At 43.8% G+C, this 7,362-nt stretch overlaps 1 long non-coding RNA gene across 2 annotated transcripts; it reads right to left on the reverse strand.

Moving 5' to 3' along the window:
• Positions 1-5,223: 5,223 nt before the first annotated feature.
• On the reverse strand, positions 5,224-6,561 carry LOC125299705. Of its 2 annotated transcripts, none has more exons than XR_007194428.1 (4): positions 6,435-6,561; positions 6,250-6,351; positions 6,060-6,156; positions 5,224-5,974 (listed from the first exon to the last, which is right to left on the reverse strand). It is a non-coding gene; the product is annotated as an uncharacterized LOC125299705 (long non-coding RNA). The 2 variants fall into 2 exon arrangements; XR_007194429.1 differs by having other exon boundaries at positions 5,224-5,977.
• Between the last annotated feature and the right edge of the window lie 801 nt (positions 6,562-7,362).

Consider the following 7,362-nt stretch of genomic DNA (forward strand, 5'->3'; position numbering starts at 1 on the left):
GAGCAACGTATCTCAGCATGATCACCTTAATCTGTTCATGCTACCTAGCAACACCACACATTAATAAGACTCAACCTAGCCTACAGGTAGACTAAACTCAGCCTCTAGCACCAGCCTCTCTTTGCTTTAGGCCTGGCATGATAATAACAAGACTCCACTTCACACACTTCCTGTCTGAGAGGGCTAACATTAAAACTGTTTGATTTAAAAGAACCTGAACAAGAAGGAAGAAAGAGGACGAGAGCAAAGGAAATGCTGTGCTGCTCTTCTTCTCTTCCCTTGATTTCTTTCTTTCTTCCCTCCCTTCTTTTATTTCCTGCCCTGATGGCTGCGTTTGGGAGGAGAGGCACAGTGACGAGTGTGAGTGTGTGCGGGTGGGGTGGGGTGGATTGGGGTGGGGTGGACCTTGCCTCAAGCTAAAGTCATTGAACAGTTAAGGACTTCCTGTTGTACTCCAGGCAACAAACTGCATGAGCTACGGTGCTAATGCAATGAAACAAGGAGACGGCCATGACAGCCTCACATGACACGGAAGTTTGTTAATTATTTGAGCGTGGGTATGCATATGCACGCATGCGTGAGTTTGTGTCTGTGTGTGTGTGTGTGTGTGAATAATAATTTAGCACCTTTCACGTGATGTTTCGGATAAATGTAATAATAATTTAGCACCTTTCATGTGATATTTCGAGCCCAATTAAGCCTTCCTCAGAAAATGTCACTGAAAGGTGGTAAATCATTAGATAGATAGATAGATAGATAGATAGATAGATAGATAGATAGATAGATAGATAGGTAGATAGATGGATACTTTATTGATCCCCAAGGGGAAATTCAAGAATACTAGATTAATTAGTAGATAAATATAGTTATAATATGAAAAATAAATATAATTCAAGAGTAATACGGGAGCATTATCAGGCATACGGACTGTGTGCCTTTTTTACTGACCCTCTCTGTCCAGCACCTAGAGTTGACCTCTTCTGGAAGTGTGTGCGTTTCCATTGTTGACTTTTACCATGTTTGATGGGAAATGAATGGGAAAGGTCACACTGTACTATTTCATTGTGTCCGTGGATGTGTTAGAGAGACATGCATATATAAACCTATCAACCTATCAGTCCTAGCCTCATGTGATGACATGCAACACATAACACAATGTCGTTACATTGTAATAAGGTATAATAACAGTTGTTACATTGTAATTAAAGCAGAATTGTAACCTATATACCAAGCTCTGTTGTATTTGATTCTGCTGCATTTCATATATAAATACATGAATTACACAAAAGAACACAGACAGTACCAAATACAGCAACCTTACAGCAACCTTACCAATCCAGTGGTGCAGCAAGTTAAGACATTCAGGCATTCTCTGGGTCGTACTCATAGCACCTGCTGGTAGTCATTTAGATGCACAAAGCCCTCAGGTTCTGCCCTACAAAGAGTAATAGTAATTTAGCGATTATTAATACACTGTGTGTGTGTGTGTGTGTGTGTGTGTGTGCTCACACACCCACACAATATTTCATCCAATGTTTCAGCTCAAAAGGTCTTGCACACGCACGTGCACACACACACACACACACACACACACACACACACACACACACACACACACACACACACACACACACAAACACACACGCTTCCCTGACGACTTGTGAGGCTTAGAAGTGCAAATTGCAGGTCTGGTAGCGCTGTGTTCTCTCCTGTGCTCAGCAGATTGTGAGTTTGCTCTTCCGCTCCCAGTGATGCTGTCACAGGACTTTCACCAGCGCCTACAACCCGGCTCAGGGAGACGTTCCAGGCACTGTCATACACTAACAAGCACACACACACACACACACACACACACACACACACACATGCATACACACAAACATGGGCACACACACACACGCATAAATACACACACACACACACACACACACACACACACACACACACACACACACTCACACTCACACACACTACAAGCATTACACCTCCTCAGCATGGCTCCTCACATGTTGTTTTAGATTAGTGCGCCCCTTCTCTCCTTAACCCACACCACCTCTTATCCCTCACATACAGGACTGGGACTGATTAATATAGTTCTGATATTAGACCAAAAACAATGCAAATACTATGAAAGGGGCAACTACTTATTATTAATAAGAAGAAGAATTACAACCTGAATGTTACAAAAAGTTTAGTAAGTGGAAGTATGCATTGAATACACACACACACACACACACACACACACACACACACACACACTCACATATTGGAATATTTTCTTTGTTTGGAAACAGTAATAGGCTTCTAAAACCAACTGGAAAACAAAGAAAATATTCCAATATGTAATCAACACTGAACACAGAGTATGAAGTTCCAAAATCAGACGAGTTATCTCTTACCCTCTACTGCTCTGGAAAAAATTAAGAGACCACTGCACATTTTTCTGATGTCATCCTAAGGTTGCTGAGTGACATTCGCATGAGTTGACATTATATTCAAAATTAAGAGACCAAATTTGAACATGACTGTCAACTCATTCGAATGTTGGCGACGTCTAGCAATCAAGATCCATGTAAAAATCGGCTGGATTTCTCCTTTAATCAGCCGACACTTCGGTGTATCTATTCACCATCACTACTAAACACTCGAGAGACAAACTGTACTTTACCCGTCAGCCTTCTTACAGTAATGATGACGGTGGGCAACTTTGGTTAGCACATCCCATAGCAAGTAAGCCTGTAAGCTAAAGTTTAAACCTTCTTCTCAGGTAACTACTGTAGGTTATATTTGGCATATCATTGTATTTTCATTTGCAGACTGGATAGCAGGTAGCCTGGTCTCAACTATTTGTACACATTTGTTGTTTGCTTTGAAGTCATTATTTGTTCATGTTGGTGTAGGGCATTTGGCTGCAGGCACACCTCTCATCTGCACCACGTTAAGGCCTCGAGGAGGACAACACACCCCAGCCTCCGAGAGGACTGCACACACCAGCCTCCGAGAGGACAACACACACCAGCCTCCGAGACGACAACACACACCAGCCTCCGAGACGACAACACACACCAGGAGAACACACCCCAATCCCCAACACTAGAACACACCCCAGCCCCTGAGACGAGATCATCCCTGCAGTTAGCTTCACACTGCAGCTGCAGCTGCTATAGTGGTGTGAACGTGACAAGCGTAACACCAGTAAATGTGTTTATGTGTGTGTGACAAAACAAGACAGAGTTAATACAGCTGTCCCTATCAAACTTCACAAAAGAGAACACACAGTGGGGTCTTTCTTTCTGCATTTTTCTCTCTCACACACACACACACACAGACACTCTCTCTCTCTCTCTCTTGGTCTCTCTCTCTCTGTCTGTCTCTGTCTCTCTCACAGATGGACACACACATGCACAGAAGGCTCTGGGTGTTGCTGCAGTGCTGTAATGCAATCAGTGTGAGCAGAGGCCTTTTTGGGTCTCTGACAGTGTTGTCATGGTTCATTATGTGGTCTCAACGGCGGCGGCAAATCTTCACAATCGTCAGCTACACTCGGCCGGGGCCCGGTTGAGCCGTCTGTGTGTGTGTGTGTGTGTGTGTGTGTGTGTGTGTGTGTGTATGTGTGTGTATGTGTGTGTGTGTGAGGCGATGTCAGTGCCACAGGCGACTGCTGCTCATGGGCCGATCTACCCAGCCTGTCACTCCACATCTGTCTAGCTATCTCACACACATACACACACACACAGAGACATGTTTTCAGGAATTCTGCCCGGAGCGGTGGTGGGACACATTGAAAGAAGGATTTTTGTTCAGCACTTAACAGCATTAGGATACTTCAGACAGGGTGTGACTGTGTACACATTAATGTGTGTGTGTGTGTGTGTGTGCGTGCGTGCGTGTGTCTGTGTGAGTGTGTCCGTGTGTGTGAGAGAATGGGTTTGTTTTTAGAGCACACACTACATCACCACATCCTATTAATAATCCCTTCAACACAGGCAATACAGGCACACACTCTCTTCAATAGCTGCTCAATATGTATTTGCGATCCTCTGTCTGGTTGGTTGAACTTTGGTCGGAGTTTAATGAGGTTTAAAAATGGATCTCATCTCCCATCTCCAGATCAATTCACTGATGTTTAATACATCTGTATGTGATGGAACCAATCGACAACCCTCAATCAACCTATTATTAGCCAATACATAATATTAGATGAGCTCACCACTCATCAACCAGCGTAGTGTTGCGGAGAATAACTTAACAGCATCTGTCTGGATAAAACTAAGGTTCAGGTCAACACCCACAAGCTCACACACACAAATACACACACACACACACACACACACACACACTACTCTTGTAGCCTTAATGCTGTCTACATCCTCTACCTGAATTAAACTCAACTGTTCCCACCCAAACCTCATTGCCCCAGGACATATCACACACTCAACTACCCCCCCACACACACACACACTCAGATGCAGACACATTCACACAGACACACACACACATACTCACACAATGAGCTGAGTGGAGTGCTCGCTCTCTACAATTAATTAACAGCATTAACATACAAGCACAATGACCGAGGCATATGACCTCAGGCAAGAACTGCTCACCTTCATTAAATCTGCTGCAATCGACCTGCACTGCCGAGCAAAGTTATTTTAGTTCTTGTACTCTCTCTCTCTCACACACACACACACACACACACATACATACACACTCTTCTCTCTCTCTTTGTATCTTACATGGACAAGTTTTTTTTTTAAACCTTTGGAAGGCCATCCTTCATGCTTGCTCTTGCAGTAACACTTGAGAACACAGAAACAGAAGCATATGCCCTTTGCCTCAACAGATTAAAATACAAATACTGTGTATATCTGTTGTGTACATTTTTGAGTGCATGTGAATACGCCTCAGTCTCTGTTGTGTATCTGTGGGTCTGTGTGTATGTGTGTGAGTTTGTGTGGCGTTACCAAGAACTGGCAAGAAGTTTACTTTAGTAGCTGACTACGACACCCTAGTATCAAACCAGGGAACAGGTTTCTGTTAATCAAAAGACTCAACAGGCTCAGGCATGAGACGGAGACAGAGTTCCACAAAATGAAAGGTTTTTATTTAAGCACAGAGGATGGGGAACAAATTAAGAGAAACCTAAACCGGAAGGAAAGCTGTAACACAGACTAAAAAATATTCATTTATTATTAAAAATGTACAACTTTGTGCCACAGAGTGGGAAGGTAACAAAACATAAGACAAGACAATTAGTTGAACTGGAGGAAGGGGCTTACCAGAGGGAGGCAGGCTATCCTGAAGAAAGGGATGTCAGGATCACACGTGGATATAGGAGACAGCAACCACCGCAACCCACACAGGTGAACAGTACTGGAAACACACACAGTGAAGCCACACATGCACTACAAGCTAGACTCCCACCAACACCAGGTGACCAGCCTCCCCTGTAGCACCCCCTACTCCTGCAAAACAAACCACAACAGACAACGAAAAGTACAGACAACAACAGTAATCACACTAGGCCCGGATGACACAGGCTGACCCTTAGAGCTGACTGAATTGTCCCATTACCACAATGGATACAAACAGGAACTAAATCAAAGACATACAAGACAAACACACAATAAGGGAGTGGATGGCCATCCAAAGGACAAATTCAAATAGATAGACAGACACAACTGCTTTGAGAAGCCCAGCAGCAATAGGAGGCCTAGACTAGGCTGTAGAATTACACAGCGGGCAGGCCTAACTATGCCTGCATATGTGCCTACTTAAAGCTTCCCAAAATCATGCAAACGAAATAACATAAAGCCAAAAGAACATGAAAATAAAAGACTTCTACACTTAACCAAATAAATCACAAGATATAATGACAAGGACAAGACATGCAAATCAAATGAGCAAAGACAAACAGAGGCAAAACAGCAGCAAGCAAAGGATGGCGACCCTGGCGATAACACCATGCAACCTGCTGAAGCACACGGAAGCAATTAATTACTCACCATATTGATAGTAAGCGAGGAATAGCGCTGATTGGCTAGATGGCTACATACCACAGTGGAGGGTTAGACGGCACGCTGTAGCTTCAAAGTGTTTGGAGGAGACATCCACAAACAATGCGAAGTAGACACCGTCAGCCCACCGGAGGGTCTATGTGCGTGGAATTGAGTGAACGTTAACAGCTTTTACAATTGACATGGCTACGTAATGAGAAGAATATATATGACATCGTGGATAAAATACCTGCGGTCAAGATGATCAGGACACAATTCAGGGGCACAAAGCCCTTAAACGCAAACAGCCCACAACAGAACTAGACGCCACACCGAGCAATCAATATTGAGCCTACCGAGGGAAAAGGAGATGTAATAGTCACTGACGCGAAATAGTAGCCTACAATGGCATCTGACACCAGAGCATTAGCTTACCTTCCAGTATGCGAGAGAATCCCAAAACCGGCTGCCACCCGGAAGATCACCACACAGACCGGAACAGCCTTCCTGACAACGTGCTGAGAGCCAAACAAACCAGCCTCACCTCTGCTGCATACCTGACCCATGGTGCAAGTCAACTTATAAAGAAACCAGCCAGCTGTATCCACCGATTTACTAATGAACGGCCTTAAAGGCACAGGTGCACTATTTCAACCCGCTACATTCGTATTTGTACAATTTGTATTTGTGTTGTACAATGTATTTGTGTTGTATTTTCATGGAAACTTTCAAATGATGCCTTCAAGAATATCAACCCCCAAACTACAGAGATAAAGACATTCAAAGTGTTCTGACTGTACATGTGACAGAGTCAGACATGGAGACATGGAGAAACATGGCTGGAGAAACATGCCTGATGCCTGGAGAAACATGCATGGAGAAACATGCCTGGATAAACATGCCTGGAGAAACATGCCTGTAAAGTTCCCTATCAGTGTCACGCTGTCTGTTGCTTTGCTTGGGCATCACAATATCTAGGGTTACGTGTGGAATGGTAGGGGAACGCTGCTGCTCCGATATTTATACTACCCAACCAGCAAATCAGCACCCTCGAAATTCAGACAGGACGAATTAGAAAAGTGTGATTGGCAGATTCAATAGCTGTCAATTAAAATTGACCAATTAGGTGGGGCAGAAGAAATATTTGGGGGGGCATTGCCCCTCCCAGCCCTATTCTAGATCCGGCCATGGTTACGTGTCAACGGATCCAGAAACGTCATGTCTGCTGCCATTATGTGCTTTTAAAAAGGTCCAACAAACTTTTAATGTAGTTACCAGTTTTGATCAGTTTGTCAAGCGCATGTAAAGTGCTGCTGCGCTTAAAAATCTGTGTTGTCAAGTCAAGTCAAGTCAAGTTTATTTA

This window comes from Alosa alosa, chromosome 8, assembly GCF_017589495.1.
Source record: "Alosa alosa isolate M-15738 ecotype Scorff River chromosome 8, AALO_Geno_1.1, whole genome shotgun sequence".
Taxonomy (NCBI): Eukaryota; Metazoa; Chordata; class Actinopteri; order Clupeiformes; family Clupeidae; genus Alosa; species Alosa alosa.